The sequence below is a fragment of the Helianthus annuus genome, chromosome 4, assembly GCF_002127325.2.
Source record: "Helianthus annuus cultivar XRQ/B chromosome 4, HanXRQr2.0-SUNRISE, whole genome shotgun sequence".
In the NCBI taxonomy this organism is placed as follows: domain Eukaryota; kingdom Viridiplantae; phylum Streptophyta; class Magnoliopsida; order Asterales; family Asteraceae; genus Helianthus; species Helianthus annuus.
The window spans coordinates 208,234,863-208,259,677 of NC_035436.2; the positions used below are offsets into that span (position 1 = coordinate 208,234,863).

At 36.3% G+C, this 24,815-nt stretch overlaps 3 long non-coding RNA genes across 4 annotated transcripts; all 3 read left to right on the plus strand.

The window, feature by feature from the left end:
• Nucleotides 1-20,497: 20,497 nt before the first annotated feature.
• On the plus strand, nucleotides 20,498-22,007 carry LOC110883743. The gene is made up of 4 exons (XR_004890991.1): nucleotides 20,498-20,526; nucleotides 20,603-20,660; nucleotides 20,750-20,875; nucleotides 21,518-22,007. It is a non-coding gene; the product is annotated as an uncharacterized LOC110883743 (long non-coding RNA).
• A 103-nt stretch (nucleotides 22,008-22,110) lies between these two features.
• LOC110883744 lies at nucleotides 22,111-23,211 on the plus strand. 2 transcript variants are annotated; one of them, XR_002560608.2, is made up of 5 exons: nucleotides 22,111-22,244; nucleotides 22,418-22,639; nucleotides 22,720-22,812; nucleotides 22,875-22,926; nucleotides 23,021-23,211. It is a non-coding gene; the product is annotated as an uncharacterized LOC110883744 (long non-coding RNA). The 2 variants fall into 2 exon arrangements; XR_002560609.2 differs by having other exon boundaries at nucleotides 22,125-22,639; nucleotides 22,734-22,812.
• Nucleotides 23,212-23,989: 778 nt separating this feature from the next.
• Nucleotides 23,990-24,723, plus strand: LOC118491253. Its single transcript, XR_004890992.1, has 3 exons — nucleotides 23,990-24,045; nucleotides 24,145-24,449; nucleotides 24,687-24,723. It is a non-coding gene; the product is annotated as an uncharacterized LOC118491253 (long non-coding RNA).
• The last annotated feature ends 92 nt before the right edge of the window (nucleotides 24,724-24,815 follow it).

Here is a 24,815-nt window from a genome sequence, read left to right on the forward strand (position 1 = left end):
TTATAAACTTGCTAAACAAAAATAAACACAAGTATGCTTGGGCCGTACGAATGATGGGCCGCTCACACGCGCATCTCATTCAATTATTATTCAAACCCCAAACCAACCCGGTCCACAATTGGGCTTCGGGCCCGCAATGCTTGAACCACACACATGTGGGTTTGTTTATGTGTATTTTAAGGAGTTAGGGGTATACGTAAGTGAGGAGGTGATTATACAAGAAAACCCTAGCCACCTCTCCTCTACTTTTCCTTGCCCGACGGTAGACGACCCCCCCCCAATCGAAGCAACCTGCTATCTTCGAAGCATCACTCGTGTCCTTGGATCCAATCGGTACGTTAGCTTCCGGTTTATGATTGTAATTCTTAACCGATTAGTCGCGTAATGTTCATGATGTTAAGCAGTGAATAAGAACTAGGATCGTGTTATACATACTGTTAGAATGAATATCTTGATGATTGATTGAATACTTTCAGTTACGAGCAAGATTGATTGTTTATGCATTCATCAGATTTTAATTGGTTGTTTATTATTCACATAATCATATTAAGCTTAAATGGGTAGATGATTCATTGATTGTACACTGTATACTATTATAGTTTTGACTTCTGTTCATGAATGGCTTTTGTATGTCATTGGATAGGTTGCATGACTGTTTAATGAGAACACATGAATTAATGCCTGTAGGATGAAATTGAGAATGATGATCAGCACTTATGTGAATCAATAAAACTCGATGTTCGGTAGTGATTTGGGTTGTTCGAGATGTAACTGTTTCCTCGAGGGAAAATTGTCGCCCAAGGTTACCTTCGACGAAACTTAAGGATTCGTCGGCAATTCCCTTCGACGGAACTTTCGTCGCACCACATCTCGGCCCACTTGATACTGTTTGTCGGCTATATTTGATCTATACTACATGTGAATGAATTTGTCATGTTGTTAATTTTTGTTGTTAATTGATTTAGTCTTATCAACCTACATAAGAGAAGCAATAAGATAATATTGTGAATATGGGATTGTCGGCCATGATTAGAAGAATCATCAAGTCTCATTTAATGTCTAGTGATTTGTTCTTTATTATGACAATTCATGACATCAAGTGTCAGGTTAGCCCATGTGATGATGCCTTCGATAAGGAGGATCCATTGTTGTATTATCATTAGTAAAGTAATAAACCAAATCAGGAAATGTTAGGCCATGTTAAGAATTTGTATACGTGCCCAGTGATTAAGGTGTTATGTTAACTGTGTTGTCAGCTTATATAATAATGAGTAGTCATGTGCACATGTTTAGGTGGGGCCGATGACCTACTAGACCACACACACTCACACACTTTGTTGATGGTATGATGTAATAGGACCGCACGTTCACCCTGTGAACTCAAATTAATGAATGGCAATTTAGTTGGGCTAATGAAATAGAAGAAATGGTAAGCGAAGTATGTGGGCTTCGCAGGATTATATGTGGGCCGCACAGCTAACAGGGGATCACGAATTGGTATACACCTTCGGGTATCAACGGGTTAACTGTTACATGATTGGTACATACGAATTAATGTGGTGGAGTGATTTATGAATTAATTATAAGCTAGAGACAGTTTGATGATGTTGTCATGACTTAAACTATATGATTGCTACTTATACATTAAATTATATGGTATGTAATTAAGGAATATGTGAATTAATTGTATGTGGAATTTGGAATGATACGTGCTCTGCTTGTATGTAAACTGATTGTTATGTGTAAACATCATAGGACTTGGTTGACCACTCTTGGTAAACGGGTAACTAAACATACCGAGCAAATCTAAGGTGAGTTCACTACATTCGAGCATGCGTCCCAGTGGTTGGGGACAGTCAGTGGGTATCCCGTTGAGGGATAAGTCTTTTGGGTAAAAATGGGTATATTGGTTAATATTCTCACCTATCATTTTTGTAAGTCCCTTATTATGTTACCTGGAGGGTAACGGGTATTAGTTGGTAGCGCTACTTAGGTTTGGCACCCTCACACCGCTCCTAGATAGGACGGATGTGAACTAATGACCCAGTCGTGGCCCAGTACTAGATAGGAGTACGTGGGAAGGGCAGTCATGTATTTCAGGAGCCGTCTTGTTCGGAATTGAGATATTAACAATATTACTTGCATTGGTTATTGAACTGTTTTACATTCAACTGGTAACAAACGTTTTCTTAAACTGTGGACTCACCAACGTTGTCTGATACACGTGTATGCATGCTCACAGGTTATAGGTATGGGTGGATGTGGAACTTGCTGTCTGGGATATTGGAGTGGTCATGGGTCGAGAAACATGGAATCGCGAGACGAGCCTAATGGTTATCATACACATGGTTTATGAAACACTTAACAAATGATTTATGCTTCCTTTGTAATTACTATTTTGTAATACTTTATATTAATGAATGAAAGTTTGTTTAAAAATCTTGTATGAGTTCAATGTGATTGGTGGCTAGATCCTGGTACGTCACACGCCCTGCGGTGTTTCCGCATGTGGTATTTTGGGGGTGTGACAGTTTGGTTTCAGAGCCACTGGTTATAGTGAACTTGGTTTTAAAACGTTTTTTTATAAAACCAGACTATGACCGAACAGTTCTGAAAGCGCGAATACGACCATGACACTCAGCTCCAGACCGCAAGGTTCGTCTCTTGTTTACTCATTGTACTGCATAACTAGTGAACACTTACATATGACATTGCATGTAATTACACGTTTAGCACAACAGTATGAATTCATTACTTGCATGCGTTATGTGATTGGTAGTATGGTGTTTCCTTAGACATTCTGGACTCGCGTTTCGTGATATTCTTTACTAGCTACACGAGTTTGAGGAACCATTCGACATGAGTTAGGAGGAGCTGAGATGGGCATGCAAATCATAATATTATTGTCGGTGCACACATAATAATAATGTGGGGTGCATGCGAGTCCCAGTGAGGCTTAACAAGTGAAAAAGGGGTTCCGTTCCGTTATTTGATCGATGAGAAATATAACAAATCTATGGGAGTCATAGAAGTGATTGTCTTCTACTCGAACGTAATCTTTTCACTCCTCTCTTAATTCTTACGAACCTCGATGCTATCGAGTATTACCTGAACACCCACCTGAACGCCTAGCGAACTGTGTAGAATGTTAGGTGCTTGTACGAACATCCTCGGGTTGGATGTTGTAACGACAATGATTGGCTATACCTTTCTCACTTTCCTTCGTTTGCTGGAACTTAACGTATTGACGTCTTAAATCCCGAAGTGCGATCACTTCTGCAACACTCTCGCGACATACCGTGTATTACTCAGTCAACTTGCAAGAATGATGGACAAGAGGGTAAACGTAATACCTTACTGACTTCAGCCTTTGAATGATCCTAGTTACCGACAACGAACAACAGCGATTTGACTCCAATCGAATCCTTAATCCCAGCTAGCGACTCATGAGAGTCGAATCATACGAACCAATCGAAAAAAAAAAAGAAAATCGATGACCATTGACTGTAGAGCGGACTGTGTAACCGCCCACACCATGAGTAGTGCCTTAGGACGTGGCACGGAATGTGAAAAGATGGACCTTGTTGGGGAAAGGACGCATGACACCGTTACAGGCAACAATATTAGAGGCAACAGTCGCGGCGACATCAAGGTACTCGTGATCGTAGCTTACAGTATGGAAACGAAGGTGACCTCGACAAGGATTGACTGTGTTAAGTCAAGGCGACGACAACCAAGGGAATAACGGCAGTACTGGAAATTCTCGTGAAAAAAAAACACACACACACACACACACTAGAAATGAAGCTCATGGAAGGACATTTAGTATTGGCAAAGGCTATACCAGGCGTAATAGCAACACGATAGCTGGATGGGTAGCTATTCGCTTCGTCTCCGATCTGTTTGCCCTAATATTTCTTGAAACCGAACTTGTTGTGGCAGCAACAGATGGCACGTCAAAGGAAACCTCATATGTTCGTGGGATGCGAACTCGGCCTTGTGGGACAAGTGTTCGATATCGAACTTCCTTCTACTATCCGTAATGGTTTCGATGCAGTAGTTAGTATGGATCGGTTATCCAGATATCGCACAGATATACCCGGAAAGGAGAAAATCTTGTGTACCCCTCTCCCTGGTGGAGGATCATTATTTGTTCTAAAGCATCAGGGTGGTGTAAAGATTAGTACCGTTTTAGCAATGAAAGCCCAGGAGTGGCTACAGAGGGACTATCGCGCCACGTTGACAACCGTTACCAATGCTAAGGCTAAGGAAGAGAGTGAGGATCCATCAATTGTTCGTGACTCTACTCAGTGTGCTACTCGAGGGACTTTCAGGTTTACTTCCACCACAGTTAGGTAGAATCTCAGTTTGGTCTCACGCTATAGGCAGCCCTGATTACTCATATTCCTTACTGTTTTGCACCAGGAGGGTTGCAAGAACTGGCTAACCAATTACATGAACTGTTGGACAGGAGTTTTGTCGAACCTAGTTTTCGCTCTGGGGAGCCCCGATTATATACGTAAAGATAAGCCTTATCGTTCGACATGTGTACTGATTATCCAGAACTCAGCAAGGTGACAGTCAAGAACCGTTTGCCTCGACCATGTATTGACGACCTGTTGACCAGTTGCGAGGGTCGAGCTCCCATTCGAGGATTGGCTAATGAACAAGCTATCGTCAGATCGAAGTCCAAGGGGAGGATGTTCCTAGAATGGCATATCAAACGCAATGCGGCCATTACGACTTTGCATTCCATGACCTTTGAGTTAACCAACACACTGGCAGCTTTATGGATCACATGAAACGACCATGCTATTTGATGACGCTTTGAATCATTTACATGAGAAAAGAACATCATGGGCAGCTTTGTATCTTATTTGAGAGCTCCTGAAGGAGGAGCCACACCGCGCGAAGTTTTGATAAATGTAACTTCTGGATGCGAGGGGTACCTTTTTGGTTATATAGTCAACGAAGTGGGAATACACGTGGATCTTGCTAAAGAACCATTCCGTTAGATATTGTTCGACACCAAAGATCCTTTCGAGGATGCAGCAACTTCTTAGTCACACTAGACTTTATCGTAGATTCACCACGGGATTTTAGAAGATCGTGCAGCTTAAATCTCTTTAGCACAGTAGGGTGTTGTGTTCGTGAAGGACAAAACAGGAGGACGTCTTTTCAACTTTCGAATCCCAACTCTGCAATGTTTACACGCCGACACAACCCAAGAAAGTGATGACTTACGTAATGGACTTATCAGGAAGAACTGCACGAGTCACGGCCTTCAGTGGAAGCCCTGATCCTTGGATTTAAGTTGGAGGCATTACTTGGACGGTACCAAATGCACTACCTAGACCGATCACAAGGGCCTCCCGTGTGAGCTAAACATGTGATGGCACCGCTGGATGGAACTTTTGAATGAATACGACTGTGAAACCTGGACGTGCACGAGCTTTGCAGCTTGCTATCGACTCTAACATACCTGATAAGACTCGCCTTGTTCAAATTGAAGAACTGAAGGAAGGAAGTTCCCAAGATTGACCCATGCGGGGCATGGGGAAGGAACCTTTGGCAGGTCGGACGATATTTGCTACTTCATGGAACGAATACGGACCTCACTATACAGCAACCTTAGGGAACTGGTGCAGACGGAGCACACGGGTCTCGATATCATACTCATTTGAGTTTTGATAGGATGTGTTAAAACCTGAAGACCATGTACTAGTGACCGGGCCTGAAGGCCCACATAGCCACGCATGGGAACGAAGTTGACATGTGGGAAAGTCAAGGTGGGATATTAGCAACCAGAAACACGGGTATGGAAACGAGAACGAACTGCCATGGATTTTAACACTAGTCTACTTACAACTCGAAACGGAAACAATATCACCTGGGTGATCATGGATGGACTCAAGTTGCCAGCACACTTTCTGGCAATCAAGAAAACTGACGAGTCTTCACAGTTGTGAATGTTACCCTAGGAGAGGCGGCTTTTAGGCACGAGGTGCCAAATCCTGTTACCTCTGAATTTGATCTATGCATGATTTATGTCAGGCAATACACAACACCCTTGGCACCCGTCAGGACCGGAGCATTGCTTATCGTCGTTAGGCAAACGATCGGAGAAAACGAACTCTCATGGCACTCGAAGACATGCTGCGAGCATGTGTGTGACTGGCTTTGGTGCAATTGGAAGGATTCTTACCTATGGTTGGGTACTACTGCGGCAGATATCATCTTGGTAACCAAACAGCTCTGTTGAGGCATTGCATAGACAATAATGCCAACCTTCTTGTCAGACTAAGATGGTTGACAACTTAGTTACTGGTCCAGGACTGGTACTCGAAACTCTTGAGAAGGTTACTTGGATCGGGAGTCGATTGGCGGCAACGCGTGACCATCAGGAAAGCTGATAAACTTGGGAAACGTTGGAAGATCGCTGTAGGCGATCGTATCATGTTGAAAGTCTCACCCTGGGAAGGTGTGGAATGCTTGGGAAGCATGGCGAGCTTAACTGACGTCACGATGGACCATTCAACAGTCTGGGAAGAATCGGTAGCGTAACCTACAAACTCGAGTTACCCGACGAATTGGGTAACGCACATGATGTCATTTTTGTCTCGAATCTAAGGCAGTGTTTGTGCGATGAAACGCTTGTGATACTTTCTTAGAGCCTGAGCCTAACGTTAAGTTGCAGTTGTCAAGGTGCCTACTGAAATCATGCCCCAGGAGGTTAAGGTTTGCGAGCATTGTCAAACTCCAATTATGAGAGTTCGTTGGAATTCGAGACTAAGTATCCGCAATCGTACGAATCTGCTGAATCAATTCCGATGCAACTGGTGAATTTCGAGGACGAAATTCCCTTTCTAGTTGGGGATGATGTGATACCCGAGGAAAACCCACAGTCATCCACAGTTATCTTGAACTACCACTTCATTTCTCTGAGACCTCTTGTCAAATTTCGGGACGAAATTTCTTTCAAGTTGGGGATGATGTGACAATCCAACTTTCGGGGTTGGTGCCGTTTAATCCCGTAATCCTTACTTCTCATTATACTTATTCAATGGTCCTTGCTTAGATGAATTTAGTTATGTTTTGTGCTATTATAAACTTGCTAAACAAAAATAAACACAAGTATGCTTGGGCCGTACGAATGATGGGCCGCTCACACGCGCATCTCATTCAATTATTATTCAAACCCCAAACCAACCCGGTCCACAATTGGGCTTCGGGCCCGCAATGCTTGAACCACACACAGGTGGGTTTGTTTATGTGTATTTTAAGGAGTTAGGGGTATACGTAAGTGAGGAGGTGATTATACAAGAAAACCCTAGCCACCTCTCCTCTACTTTTCCTTGCCCGACGGTAGACGACCCCCCCCCCAATCGAAGCAACCTGCTATCTTCGAAGCATCACTCGTGTCCTTGGATCCGATCGGTACGTTAGCTTCCGGTTTATGATTGTAATTCTTAACCGATTAGTCGCGTAATGTTCATGATGTTAAGCAGTGAATAAGAACTAGGATCGTGTTATACATACTGTTAGAATGAATATCTTGATGATTGATTGAATACTTTCAGTTACGAGCAAGATTGATTGTTTATGCATTCATCAGATTTTAATTGGTTGTTTATTATTCACATAATCATATTAAGCTTAAATGGGTAGATGATTCATTGATTGTACACTGTATACTATTATAGTTTTGACTTCTGTTCATGAATGGCTTTTGTATGTCATTGGATAGGTTGCATGACTGTTTAATGAGAACACATGAATTAATGCCTGTAGGATGAAATTGAGAATGATGATCAGCACTTATGTGAATCAATAAAACTCGATGTTCGGTAGTGATTTGGGTTGTTCGAGATGTAGCTGTTTCCTCGATGGAAAATTGTCGCCCAAGGTTACCTTCGACGAAACTTAAGGATTCGTTGGCAATTCCCTTCGACGGAACTTTCGTCGCACCACATCTCGGCCCACTTGATACTGTTTGTCGGCTATATTTGATCTATACTACATGTGAATGAATTTGTCATGTTGTTAATTTTTGTTGTTAATTGATTTAGTCTTATCAACCTACATAAGAGAAGCAATAAGATAATATTGTGAATATGGGATTGTCGGCCATGATTAGAAGAATCATCAAGTCTCATTTAATGTCTAGTGATTTGTTCTTTATTATGACAATTCATGACATCAAGTGTCAGGTTAGCCCATGTGATGATGCCTTCGATAAGGAGGATCCATTGTTGTATTATCATTAGTAAAGTAATAAACCAAATCAGGAAATGTTAGGCCATGTTAAGAATTTGTATACGTGCCCAGTGATTAAGGTGTTATGTTAACTGTGTTGTCAGCTTATATAATAATGAGTAGTCATGTGCACATGTTTAGGTGGGGCCGATGACCTACTAGACCACACACACTCACACACTTTGTTGATGGTATGATGTAATAGGACCGCACGTTCACCCCGTGAACTCAAATTAATGAATGGCAATTTAGTTGGGCTAATGAAATAGAAGAAATGGTAAGCGAAGTATGTGGGCTTCGCAGGATTATATGTGGGCCGCACAGCTAACAGGGGATCACGAATTGGTATACACCTTCGGGTATCAACGGGTTAACTGTTACATGATTGGTACATACGAATTAATGTGGTGGAGTGATTTATGAATTAATTATAAGCTAGAGACAGTTTGATGATGTTGTCATGACTTAAACTATATGATTGCTACTTATACATTAAATTATATGGTATGTAATTAAGGAATATGTGAATTAATTGTATGTGGAATTTGGAATGATACGTGCTCTGCTTGTATGTAAACTGATTGTTATGTGTAAACATCATAGGACTTGGTTGACCACTCTTGGTAAACGGGTAACTAAACATACCGAGCAAATCTAAGGTGAGTTCACTACATTCGAGCATGCGTCCCAGTGGTTGGGGACAGTCAGTGGGTATCCCGTTGAGGGATAAGTCTTTTGGGTAAAAACGGGTATATTGGTTAATATTCTCACCTATCATTTTTGTAAGTCCCTTATTATGTTACCTGGAGGGTAACGGGTATTAGTTGGTAGCGCTACTTAGGTTTGGCACCCTCACACCGCTCCTAGATAGGACGTATGTGAACTAATGACCCAGTCGTGGCCCAGTACTAGATAGGAGTACGTGGGAAGGGCAGTCATGTATTTCAGGAGCCGTCTTGTTCGGAATTGAGATATTAACAATATTACTTGCATTGGTTATTGAACTGTTTTACATTCAACTGGTAACAAACGTTTTCTTAAACTGTGGACTCACCAACGTTGTCTGATACACGTGTATGCATGCTCACAGGTTATAGGTATGGGTGGATGTGGAACTTGCTGTCTGGGATATTGGAGTGGTCATGGGTCGAGAAACATGGAATCGCGAGACGAGCCTAATGGTTATCATACACATGGTTTATGAAACACTTAACAAATGATTTATGCTTCCGCTGAATACGATGATTTGTAATTACTATTTTGTAATACTTTATATTAATGAATGAAAGTTTGTTTAAAAATCTTGTATGAGTTCAATGTGATTGGTGGCTAGATCCTGGTACGTCACACGCCCTGCGGTGTTTCCGCATGTGGTATTTTGGGGGTGTGACAAAAGCCGTTTGTTTTGATGCCAAACCTGTTTTCTAATCTTAGTTAAGCATGTTCTAACATGCTTAGCTCGTCACTTTTAGTATAGTACTTATATAGGGTCGTAAGGTAAGCGATCTAAACAATCGCTTATACTTTCGAACCCGACCCATTTGGTCGATCATTAGGATCCGACCAAACACATTAGGTGACCATAGCTATAACCTTCCGAGGTTATGCCTTGTGGTCACGATGTTAGGCGTTCCAAACGCGTTCTACGCGAACGACGCGTTAAGGTAGCATAAGCTACCTAAACGGGTCGTGATGGGTCGCAAGCACTTAGGTTAGGTTTCATTTTAGTATGTAGGCTTTGTTAAACCATATTACACGAGTCTCCATACTCGTTTGGTTTACGAACCCGCGTATTATCCGATCCTTCCGATTTGGTCCGGTATATTAACATAGCTACCTATTAGGTGCCGTTTGATATCCCGTGATCTTTAGCATTATCTGGTTATTATACAAGAACTCCAAAGCAATCTCAGGTGAGTACATAGAACCCCTCTCTTACTGTTTTCCAAACTGTTTTGGGGTGAAACACATGTGCCTATCTGTTACTTTCATACTTTCCATGTTTTCACATCGTACATCTGCTATTCTCATTAGTACATTATAGTACATGATTTCATTACATTTTATGCTATGTATGCCCATTGTGTGCGTATTTAGTACATTGATTTATATGAACATTTCTGTTGCATATGTTTACTCAGCATATGGACACATTGATTTACATGAACATTTCTGCTGCATATGTTTACTCAGCATATGGGCACATTGATTTACATGAACATTTCTGTTGCATATGTTTACTCAGCATATGGACACATTGATTTACATGAACATTTCTGCTTCGTATGTTTACTTAGCATACTTAGTACAATTGTTTACATCACATGCCTTCATTTTGTTATGACATTTGGTTTGTTTAACATGGGACAATACATTCATTAACATTGATCACGCCGTTCGTTAGTAGGTAGTGGTACCATAGGAATTGACAACTCCCGTTTCTGAAATCCTGGGTTTGATAGGATTGGAAGGAATGACCGAATTCGATATACATAACTTAGATAAACCTTTAATTTGTTTAAGGGTTTATCGCCACAGTCTCAAGGCTTGGATGTATGCATAGTTTACAATATCGCATAAATGTTAATATCAATAGAGCATGCATTTTTCCACAGAACATAACGTTGATTTAAACCACGTTTTACTTCAAGACTTGTTTTGTGCATTTTACATATGGTTTAAGTTGATACATTTCGCTTACCATACATGATACATTTTGGGATACACATTACATGATTTACATTGAACATAAACACGTTGACATTGACATACACATTTGGTGGTTTTCATTGCACATAAACATTTAACATGGTTTACACAATAACACTTGACATTTGGTTTATACATGAACAATTTACATGGTGGATTGGTTTGGGTAAATGGTTTGAGTAACGTGGAGTATGTAATATGATGCAAACATGGTGGATACGCCGCTGGTACTTCCTATATATAAATGTTTGTATAATATTACATATCTTAGCGTTATCTAAATCATTTCAGTTTAGACATATAACATTTTATACAAATAACATACTTTTCATAAAACATTGTCTTACAAAACAACTTATTATATTCAACTCATTTTACTTGGTTACTCGTTTAACCTTGCACTTATCTATACATATCATCTGATGTTATCGTTTTTCAAATGATTTACAATGCAAGACAAATTACAAGGTTCATGACTGACTGTTATTAAACATTTCTTTAAACTCAAGTCATGAATCCCATTTTCACAAAACCTATGTATCTCACAGGCATTTTTATGCTGACGTACCTACTTTCACATGTGTTTTCAGGAGCTATTACATAGGATGTTGATCACGATACTAGGGCGGACCTGTGCCTTAGAGACTAAAACTGGAGATAGACTTAGTTAACTATGTTATAAACTCTTTGTTTTCCTGTTTAAGACAATGTACTACCCTTGTTTAATAAATAAAATGTAACTTTAATTTCCATGGTTGTATAACAATTAATTCTGTCCACAACACTCCCCGACGTTTTCCGCCGCGGTTGCATGTTATACGCGGTCGGGGTGTGACACATCGAGGCTGGTACAGATTTTATAGACTGCCCGAGTTTGGAGGAACATTTTTTTCATGTGTGCAAGAACCCTAATTGTGATGAAAGTGTTATATATCCAGTTCCAAGGTAATATGATCATTTTTTTCTATTTTAATATTTATATGTTTTGTAAAATAATCAATTTTTATATATGTATGATTCTATTTAACTTAATTAGATTCAAAATAAAAGTTCAAGTGGAAGACAATAGTGATGATGTTCCACTAATATTATTTCATCCTCTGGTTGATGAAGTCATCGAAAGAGTTGTTCTCAAGTCGGCTGAACAATTGTTTCAAGAAAATACAACACCTGTATGTATAAATAATTTTTTCCTTTGTCTATTTTTTTTCATTATATTTTCTAAAAATTTCTTATTAATTTTTTCATACAATATTTTGATTCATAGGTTGTTGAAAAAGTAATCTTTCCCGTAGATTTAAACAAGTTGATTGGAAAGAAGTTTGCCTTTAAAATTGAGATAACAACTTATAATCTTACTAACTTTGATGAGATGTATTTTGTCACGAACTTGACTGATGATGAGTCAATTATTAATGAGCTCAAAGAAAAGATGAAGATTACTGAGGTAATTTTTTTTCAATACATGATTCATATTAATACATTAATATTTACTTGATTTTTAATTCTATTATTATTTAATTCATTTTCACATTTGTTTTAGGTAAATGATAAAGAATTTATCAAAAAGAAAAGTCACATCCCAAGTGTGAAGGACGATGATGCTAACACCAGTTATGATACCAATAAAATTAACAAACGTACATTGGATGACGTCTACATGTCTTCAACTTCAAGTAGTTTCAAGGCTTTGGAGAAAGTTAGCAAGAAATAAAATTAGCTCATATTTCTATTAGTTTAAATCAGTTGTTATGATTTTTACGTTTTTAACAATGGTATTTTGGATTTTTAGTATGTTTGATGTGGTTATTTGATCGTTATATGTTTTTTTAATATCTTATTAATAATATAAAAGGTATTCTTAATTCAGATTTTATATCGGTTTACAGAACAATTCTTAATTCAGATGTCAATATGAATTAAAAGATAATAACTTTTACATCAAAAGTATCAATACAGATGTAAACAAACTTAGGATACTGATGAAACAAAAAAAAAAAACAAAATATTGTCAAAATGAAAGAAGATATTAACGACTTTTAGTGTCTTCTTTGTGTACATTTTATAATCGAAATCTAACTTCTTCTAACCCGGGATGTTCCCGGGTGATAGTGTTTGTTTAAACGATTTTTACATATAAGTTATTTCACTAATACATAATTATCATAAAGTAAGAAATAATGCGTAACAATTTTTGTGTGGGTCAAAAGGAAGTTGGGCCATTATGAAAACACTTTTTTTGAATTTAGAACGTTTAAAAATAATCAATTGTAGCCCAAGGTATGCAAATTGACCCATTTGATCCAATAGAAACAAAAATAAACACATTGACCAACCAATTTAATTTACCCATTATGTAAGGTTAATTTAGTAAGCTTGCCGCACTAAAGGCTTTTCAAAATAATAACAAATCGAACAAATTTTTATATTTATTATAGCAAGTCATTATTCCGTATAATCATTCCAAAAGATTGATTAATCTTTGGCCACTTAATAGCAACATTTTATTTACATTTAAATCCATACTTACATATATCACCAAACCAATTTTAGTAAATCTTCCAATCGATTTGCAATCAAATTTTCAATAAAATTCTTAATACAAATTTTGAAAGACAAATCGATGAATCTTACATAATTTTTGCATTATTTGATTAAAAATATAAAAAATCATTCTATAAATAGATTTTCAATCGCCTTTAATTTTCCTCAAAGATTTGTTAAATATTATTGCATTATTCCGTACTAACATTAACAAATTAACAGAATATACATTTGACGTAATGTGTATGGAAAGACTAATTATGGATGATTTATATATTACGTATTTTATAATTTAATGTTGACATCTATTTTTTAATAATAATAGATTTCCACTATATGATGAAAGTCCTATAAATACCCATATTTCGTGTAATTCTTTCTCATTCTTCAAGTCTTATACATAACACCTCCACTTACACGGTTAGTTACTGTATACTGTATTATAAATGTTCAATGTTCCAATGATAATTTTCAAGTTTTTATACAATAAGCAATTTTATTTATATGAGGCTTTATGATTCAATTTGTATTACTTACAAAAAGATGAAGATTAACTATTTTATTGTAATTCAGAATATGCTACTTTATTTTTCTTGTATTTTATATTACAACGTTTCCTGTTACAACTATATCAAAATTAATAAACCTGAAAAAGCTTATACAATCGTTTTTTTTTATTTATTTTCAGAGTATTACGAATCATGGAACGTGTTGGGAAGACATAATATTTGAATAGATCTTATCGAGACTACCTACAAAGGTAGTTTGTCGTTTCAAATGTGTTTCTAAACTATGGTGTTATGAATTATCTACACCAAAGTCTGCTTTCATCCATGCTCGGCGAGTTGGAAATTCAATACAAAAGAAGCTGCTCTCCTTGAAAGAAAATTCCATTGTCGTTGACGACATAGTAGCTGGCAACTTAGAAGTCGATACAAGCAAAACCATAACTTTTCCATACGATGTCCATCCTTCCTTTTTACGCATTATATGTTCGTTTAACGGACTGATTTTAGTTTGCATTAAAAGGAGTTACAGTGAGCTCGTCCTTTGGAATCCAACCACGAGGCGTTTTAAGTTGATATCCGACGACTACTTTATTCGTCATTTTGGTCGACACAACGATACAGGTGGAATGTACTTTGACGAGGACAACAATCTAAAAGTGCTTCACATTAATTGTTACAGTGACATCCTTACTGCTCGTGTATATTCACGACGTCGTGACTCATGGAGAAAATTAAATTTCTTGAACGGATCTCAATTAGCTTCAAACTTTTATTCATGGTCTCCTAGAATTTATTCTGGCAAAACAATATATTTCATGGTTTCCAATTACTGGATTCCACCCGGTGAAAGGAACATAGTTGCTTTCGATGTTATCTCTGAATCTTTCAGTATACTTCTTTTTCCGGAGCGTACGGAATTCAATCCTTGCCAAGGACATTTTCTAACAATTTCGAACTAGCTGCATGTGATTGTCGTTCAATATGCTGGTGAACTAATTGCAGATTTGTCAAATATGAACATGATGACTGGATCAAGGTCTTTACTTTCAATAAGGCTCGCATCGTTCAATATCTGGAGACGCAGCAAAGGACAAATATAATTCAAGACAACAAGTGGTTGATAGCAAGTATTTGGGGAGATACTGTTGAAGTCCTGTGCAATGATTCTTTTAACTACATCCAATATGTTGACAGCTACAACGGACCGAAAGGCGCATTATTTTTGGAGACAATCGTTTCGCCTTTCGATTAGAAATTATGATTTAATTTGATACTCTGTCATCTTTTGTTTCTCGAACTATCTAATTTCTTTCAAGTATCTGAAATTTAATCCTTTCGTTACTTTAATAATAAAAGAATTTCGTATTATGTTTCATCTTTTGTTATGTCTAGTAAATGTCTGTAGTAAATTACATATTTTAACATTCACATTGAGAATTAAGAATGTCATCACATATCTATTATAAATAACCCGCTATAGATTAAATAATATACATGATTATTAAATCTAAAAATAAAATATCTCCATCGACATTTAACTTACTTTACAAGCAGATTTTGTGTAATTTGTGATGTAAATGTGAGTTTAAATTTGATGTGTTTGAACTTCTCATGTAAAGGTAATTTGGTTTTAAATTAACCTGGTATATTTAAATTTTGTATTACTATAATACCATATGTCATTAAAAAATATATTATTGAAATTTACTTATATGGTTTTACACAAGTTTCCTTTTGAATTTAATATTTGTATTAGTAATTTCAAAGATTTTATACACAATTTATAACTGTGCATCCAAAAATACCCCAATCTTTTCAAAATACCAGTCAAAGCTTTACACGTATTTCAATTTAATATTTATTTTTGTTTTTTCTATTTTCGTTTAATTAATAAGGTTTAAAAAAATACTGTTATACTAAATGAGTTTGACAATAACTATGTACATTTTACAAAAGTTAACGGGGGGTTTATGTAAATATGTTTTTAATCCTTTGCTATCTGGACCGAATATCCAAGCCATTACAGAGCATGATTAAACATCAACAATTATTACTTCTCAAAACTTCACACAATCATCACATAGAGATATCTTCACCATCTCGAATTTTGTATACTAATCTATATATATAACAGATATAATCCTTTTTATATAATATTTCAATGAAGATTTATTATTTCCTAAAATAAACAAATATGTTGAAACGATTTATCTACATTTTTTTTATATAATTTCAATCATATTTTGTAATCAATGTCATAATCAAGTTCCATATATTACGTTACTAACATTAAATAATTTACATAATATACGTTCTTGTGCAAATCTGACCACAATTTTATTGGATGTATATGGCCTTTTTTTTTATTTCCTGTGTTAGGCCCATTTTAAAATCAAATAATGCATATTAGTATGTATTTAAAAACAAAGAATACAACATTGTTTATTATCATATACGAAACATTATTATATTTATATTTCAGTCTTAACTAAAAAGTTAATAATTCTACATGAAACCTTTAAACACACATGGAGGCCAATTTGGGATATTCTTCAAACCGAATAAAAAAATTTGTTAGGAAGGGAAAGAACACACTAATTAGTTTATAAATTTTATTTATGTATTTTTTTATTCAAATATAAATTTTCCTATCCCGGGATGTTCCCGGGTGATAGCCTAGTACATAAAATAAACACGAAAACATATTATATTTGACCTGAATCATTTCCCAAAAAAGTTTACGTTGAAACGTAGAACAATTTGAATTTATACCAAAACGCACATAAAAATATGCACATAAAAATGGTTTCTTTAAACGAAAACGTATTATATTTGACCTGACTCGTCTATAAAAAAAGTTTACGTCGGAATGTAGAACAAATCATATTTATAGATACCCGTACATAAAATATGCACGTAAAAAATAGCTTTTAAGTAAAGGAAGTATAAGTATAAACCGAAACAAAATATTAGTAAAAACATTAATAGGTTAAAAACGTTCGTAAAACTGTGCCAAGTAGCATCAATGGCACAACGACATCGACTCTCAACATCGTAAAAATAAAATAGATAAAATGGTAAAAATTACACTGAACGAAAAGAAGACTAAAATCGTTGAACCACGAACACCCGTTTTCGACAGAAGGTTTGCTTGTTTGCTGCTGCAGTTCCCCAGCTCCAATTTTAAACAAAAAACCAACTTAAAACTGTCATAACTTTTGTTTCGCAAGTCCGTTTTAAGTGATTCTTTTTCCTACGTGTTCGTAATAAAAATACGCATCCGTTTATCATATTTATTTGCATAAAAAAATTTGGATTATAAGCTGATAGCCTATAAATCCTCTTTTATTTCTAACTGTAAACATAATCAAATTTACGATTTACTTACTTGCATAGCGCTTCGGAACGAACACACCTTCATACGAGCTTTTGGTTTGAGTTCATGCATTTTAACTCTAATACTTGAATCCCTCAAACCTCGGCTCTAATACCAACTAGTGACGCCCACTTTTCACATTCGATAAATAACATAAACTTCATACAAATTTTTACAAAATTTGGGCATGACTCATTCGTAATACAAACGATTCCTTGCTTTTAACATCAACATTCGAAATATGTTCTAAAAACACTTTTCAAAAGATACAAAGTTTCATCAAAAGCATTTTTGTCCAAACTACCCAAAGTAATATTTAAAACTGTAAACTACTACGACCATCCTAAATAAAAGTTTAACATTTATATTACAAAATGAATTTTGACTCATTACAAAAGATAACTTGAATCGGAAGCACATAAGGGCGATAAAGTGTGTTCGGTCCGAGCTCGCCAGCATCAACCATGAGATTTACCTACCATACATAACACCAAAACATTTGTTAGTTCAAATACTAAATAAAATTCAAGGCTTCCATTCACTTATCATTATTCGACCCGTTAGCAATTTACCATTTTTGTTCACAATTCTTGTTTGAACCGTTCTTCCCGTATGACAATATTTCCGTTAACTTTCTTTCCTTCCAACATCTTGATAACATTCATGCATACATTCCATTCGACCCATTAATAATGAGCCCATACTCAAACATCGTCGCTATTCGTCATACATGTCCTAATTAACCCATTTACAACGGGTAAATTTTATCATACATACTTGAAACAATTTCATCATTTTTTACCCGTTTACAACAAGTCATTACTTAACCATTTCACATCCTACTTTCCAAACGATTTTGACTCACTTGAACGAACATACAACTCAACACTAAGGTTTAATTACTAAGCTATCATCCGTAGAACTACATAAAAGGAGAGTTAAGTTCATATGAACTTACCGTGGTCTTGCGATGCTTGCGACTTCAAGTGACTCGTGCCTTCGTCTTTCTTTGCGCCTATACATTATAACTTCATTTTTTTAGCATTCATAAACATTACTTCACATATGCATTTGGTTTATTCATCATAACTTAACATAATTACACATACATCTATTTTCACTTACATCACCATTAAATCAAGAATTCATGTCAAATTTCAACTAAATCATTCTTAGGCATTTCATCGAACATGGCGTGCGTACTAACTATGAAGCATGATGTACAAGTAGTTATAACATATCCATCCTAATTCATCAATGGGCAAATCTAGTCTTTCAAAATCAATACCATATCATACTACATATGATTTATATCAAAATTACCAATCTAAGACACCTTCTATCACATAATTTAGCGTCAACATCACAAAATTCATCCATAAACTTCACGAATTTCATTATCCTACAATTACAAGTGGGTTTTACCCTAAACCATCAATATAGTCAAATTTAAGCATAATTCAACCTCTATATGTTCATATCACTCAGCAGTCATGTTAAATCATGTACATAATTCGCGCATTACACATAACCCGATTCATCAAACATTTCCAAATCACGAAATTAGACTTACTGGATGTCAAGAACACTTAGATAATCGAAGTTCCTGGCTCATGCATTCGATTAACCTCCATTTTCCCTTTCCATTTGATGGATTTAGAAGGTCAGGGTTTAGTTTTCTTCTGGGTCTCTCTCTCTCGTTCGTACGCACACAGCCAGGAACACACTGGCCTTTTTTTGTTTTATTAATTTTTTCATTCACCTTTACACTTTTAGTCCCTTGTTTTTTAATACATGTCACATTCTTTCTTTTCACATTAACTAGGTTACCTTTCCTTTGGTTAACTTGGTTACATACATATATTTTAAACTTACTATCATTTTCTTACGGTACCGTTTAATAGTTACCGTTTTTCTGTTATTTATCATCACAAAAAAAAGTATAATATTATTTTATAACATACGAAATTTGGGGTGTTACAGTGGGGCTTGAAGGGGGGGGGGATGGGAAGCCCGTTCAAGCCCCTACACCATCCTGAGCTCGACGTTTAAGGGGGTGGCCCCTTTGGGGATTGAGGAGTTTTACCAGTGAGGGGGGGGGGGGGAGGGAGGTGGGATTGACTTTGAATGGTCATTAAGAGGCTACCTCTTAATGGAACCATTAAGAATTTTACAAATGAGAAGTTAGAAGAATGTGACATGTGATGATTTACCATTCATAGGTTACCTATTAACCATTCAGACTTGAGGTTACCTCTTATTTATTCAGATGTTTTAAACCATTAAGAGGTAGCATCTGAATGGTCATTAAGAGGCTACCAAACAACCCCTTACTCAATTGCTACATTTAAAATGAAAAATAAATATAGTGTATAAGTCATCAAAGTGTGTGCAATTTATCTATGCATTTCAAAATAAATTAAAGCAAGGAAAAGGAAAAAATAAAATAAATTTAAAATCTATCTTTTGCTCTACCATCTCACCAAATGCATCATTATTCTCTAAGTACACACTACTCAAATGCAAACTCATCCAATGCACTTCCTCAGAGTTCGACAGTTCCCAAATTTACGGTGAATCTTTTCCCTCATAATTGAAGGGGTGGTGTTCTCACCCGGGGCCGGAAGGTCACCGACTCTCACCAAACCCCACTGTGTGGCCTCTAAGAACATATAAAATCGTTTACATATCTATACATAAACGGATAGAGAAAAAATAATCTCCAACATTGAAGTTATTTATTGAATCTTTTGTGGTATGCTTCATTTGAAATTCATGCATATTAAGCTATTTGGTGCATGTTACAAATTAATTTCCATCATCGGTTATAAAGTATAAAATCAATAAATAAATCTAACAAACAATATAGAAAATGATGACGTCGGTTATGGAATGCAAACGGATACGTACGATTATCACGAATGTCTCACCAATCTAGCCGTTGGATGATATGCGGTACGCATTCTCTATGCCTGCCGATGCACAGTTCTCTCTCTCTATATAACTTCTACTCATCACGATTAATCCAAAACTTCTTCTCTCTCTAACTTCTGCTTCCCTTCCCTTTGTTCTTGAGAGAGAAAGTGCAGAGACGAAATGGCGATGGTTTACGATCGTTCGAAAACTTGCTCCGTTATCGTAAGCTTTCTCCCTCTAACTTCTTCTCGTAAGGTTTCTCTCTCTAACTTCTTCTCTTTGATATCTAGAGAGAGAGAAAGTGCAGTGGTTGACGATCAATCTCGAAAACTCGCGTCCTTCTGGTTCTTGTAAGCTTTCTCTCTCTAACTTCTTCTTTAAGATTAAGCTAATGGATACCTAAACAGTTTTCTCTCTCTAACTTAAATCTTCTATCTAGAGAGAGAAAATGAAGAGATGAAATGGCTGCCGATCAATCGAAATTGCGTCTGGCTCTCGTTAGGTTATTGAGTTGCGGATTTCGATCACAACGTATTCTAGAGAGAGAAAGTGAAGAGAAGAATTGGTACTTTTCTGTTACATGCATGATAATGTTATTCGTTTTTGGTGTTTTACTTCCTCTATCACAACAATTGCTGCAGTATTTGAGAATTGGAGGCTCTCGATTGCCTTTCAATTTAATTAAACGTAATTTTGTTTGACTTAGGGTTTTTGTGCCAAGATTTGAAGGATTCAATTTCTAAATTTGAATTATATAATATCTAATTAGTGTATTATCTCTCAAAATGTTCGTATTATTTTGGCCCTTGGAATTGCTGTTTTAAGTTTTAATCCCTGTTTACTGCATATCAGATCTATTGATTGATGTTTTTACAGTTGGATTAGTAATTCAGTATTTAACCTTGTTCACTGCATATATGGTTATGTTTTCTGTTGGTTGCTTTTGATGCAAATTAATATGATTGAATGTTGCTTGTTCATGTTGTTAATCTTAATCATAATTGAATATCAATGTCAGCCAATATCTGTCATTTATTGATACGAACATCGTTGTCAAATTGTTGGTTGATATTCCTTATCTTTGTGTCATGTGTGTACGTTGTAACTATGCTTTATTTCAAGTATATATATGTTTGGAAATTATTTGATGTATTAAATAGAGTTTCGTATATAGATATTAATAACTTCTTCATTTGCTCCTTATCAGGAACATGGTGGTGATCTCAATGAGGCTGTGTCAATGCAGATTTCACCGAAAGAGATAGAAACATATTCATTAAATTTCATATGGCACATAATTAGAAACACTAATTATAAGTCTTTTTTTCACCTTTTTACTTTTTGAAACATTTCTCTATACTACTGTTCTAGATGTCATGAAACGTCTATTGCTTCTCCACAAGTTGACCCGAACTTCACCAGAAGTGTATTTGATAGCGGACCAGGGCTCAGAACTGGTGAACCGTTCATCTCCCATCCAAGAGAAGCTAGACAGATTCCCATTGAGGTCAAGGATGGGCCCGGCTACAAAATCAGCACGTTCTGGACATGCTCCTAGAATCGAGGATGTCACTGAGACTGCAATAGAACATGTCCCAGAGACCAAGTGCTCCACAAGTTGGTGATTTACTGGATTATGGTAGTGAAGAAGAAATGATTCGGGCTGCAATTGGAGCTTCCAAACAAGATTCCCAGAATTGGCGCAAGCAGTCTCTCTATCTTTAAAGGTTTACTTTTTACCATTTTCATAATGTGATAAAACACTCCTGCTAAGTTTTCTCCTTTCTACTTAACAATGATCTTTTTCAGACTGCTGAGCAAGAGAAATTAAGCTTTACGCCAACAATGATCTGAAGTGGGACCATCAGAACCAAGGGGGTCTAAGATGGTTGAGGTGGAAGAAATGGAGACATTGACATCTCAGCACTAATCGGGTTTGTTCTCGAATATTACTTCATTTTTAGTTTATAAACTGATTTCCGTTTAAAACTGTCAAGTTTTCCTGCATGAGATACTAAGGCAGCAGCTCACAGTCACAGCCCAACACTAGTTTGGCTTGGCCTAGAATTGTTCAAACTTATGTTTGGGTTTATTTTTGGAATTATAGGCAGCTTGGGCCTGGCACATATATCTTTCAGGTTGAGCTACTTTACAATGCTTTGGAAAAGATGTTTTGGGCCTGGATGGATTTCAACAATCTCAACAAACTTTTCAAGTCCAGTTTGTTTTTGAATATTAATTCCTTTTCAATTTACTAACCGACTTTCATTCTAGAATTTCATGAATTTTACACGAGACCAGAAGGCTGCAGCTCACAGCCCAGCACTAGGTGGTTATGTTCTTGAATCATACTTCATTTTAAATTTGCCAAGGACTTTTCTATTAAAATTTCATTTTTTCCTACACGAGACCCAACACTACAGCTGATCACAGCACTAGGTGGTTACAAGTTTTTCTACACTAGACCCAAAGGCTGCAACTAGCAGCACCCGCACTAGGCAGGTATGTTCTTGAATATTACATCTTTTTCTGTTTAATAACCAGCTCACGTTTTATAATTTCAGGTTTTTCTATACAAGACTTGAAGACTGCACCACACAACTCAGCACTAGTCTGGTCTGTTCTGTTCTCGAATTTTACTTCCTTTTCAGTTTATTAAACGACTCACCTTTATAATTTTAGTTGTTTTTTTTTTATTTTTTTTTTTCAGGAGACTCAAAGACGACTGGTCACAGGCTAACACTCTTGAGGTTTGTTCTCGAATCTAACTTCTTTTTTAGTTTCACTAACAGTCCTCTGTTATAAGTTTCACATTTTTCTACAAGATAGTTGTAGACTGTAGCTCACAGCAAAGCACTAGCCACGTATGCTCATGATTCGTAATTCCTTCTCAGTTTACTAACCGACTTCCGTTTTATTATGCCATGTTTTTCTTTCTACACGAGACCCTAAGACTGTAGCTCACACTTCAGCATTAGTAAAATATGTTCCTTAATCTTACTTTCTTTTTATGTTTACAAACCGACTTCCGCTTTAAAATTTATGGTTTTCTACACGAGACCATAAAGATTGTAGCTCACATCTCTGCAGTATGAAGTTTTGTTGTCAACAAAGCTGGTTTTGGGGCTGGCCGGGTCGAACCACCCGCCGCCCAAGTCTTGGAGGGCCCGAAATAAAAAAAAAATGATTTTATATATATTTTTTAATTTTTATTATATATTTTAAGCGTTATAATTCATTCTAAGCTTCTGATCATGATAGACGCTTGTCGCAGAGCATCTGCTAAAACCATTAATACGGTTATCCCTTACTTTGGATTTGAATAATTTTATCTGCATAAACATTAAACAGCAGAAGCAACTAGATGCAAACCTAAGTAGAGCGCTAAGCTTGCTGTTCTAATTTTGTCACTTGTATCCAGAATTCAACTATATCTACTAAGTTGGAAAATTAGGAAAGCGAATGACTAGCTACAATATACTTAAAAAAAATTAAAGAACTATTAATCTTTACAACCTGACTTAGCATAACTGACACATATTTCCAGCTTATTACTGCTAAAAGTTATGTGTAATAGACTGCTAAACTTGTTGTGAATCTGATAGCCGAAGCAGGAGCAGATCGAGTTCTTGCTTGTGATCTTCATTCTTTAAACTGTTTTTTTTTTTGAAGCAAATGCATTTCAGTTGATCATGTTCATGGTCAGGTAATGGGTATTATCTATTTGAAGCAACGGTAATTGGTTATCATGTTCTTTAAACTGTTTTTTTTTTTTAATATATATTTGAGTTATGAAGGGAGTTCGCTCAAAGAATGGTGTTTGTCATCCTGCAGAAACCACATCTTGTTATATTTGTAATGGATAGCAGTATTGATCAAGCCGCATTTGACAAAGCTAAAGCATTTAAGCGGAGTGTTGTTGTTGGAGCTTTTATTGGTACAAAAATGGATGGTCATGAAAAGGGTGGTGGAAATTGCCAGACCCTGTAGTTACAAATCTATGCTAGTATATAATGTCCATTAAGACACGAATCCATTTTGACCAGTTTTCCAACCCGAAGTTAAATATTTTTCTTTTCTCATTTTTACTGTGTAGCAATTGGAGGACAGTTGGCCGAAGTCCAAGCTTGAAAGCAGAGGTGTGTGTTATTTACAATATATCTCAGATTTTAATTGTGCTTGGTCATATTATTCATGTTTAACATTACCATTGGATCTTATCCTCATGTCTCAAGGTACCTACTCTTCATTTCAAATTTTTTTTTTTTCTACACGAGATCTGAAGACTGCAACTCACAACCCATCACTAGTCGCATATGTTCTTGAAAATTACTTCCTATTCCGTTCACTAACGGACATCTGTTTTTAAATTTTAGTTTTTTCTACACGAGACCCCCCTGCAACTCGCAGCCCAACACTAGTGAGGTATGTCCTTGAATCTTATATTTTCAGTTTACTGACTGCTTCCGTTCTATAGTTTCAGATTTTTTTACACAAGATCCAAA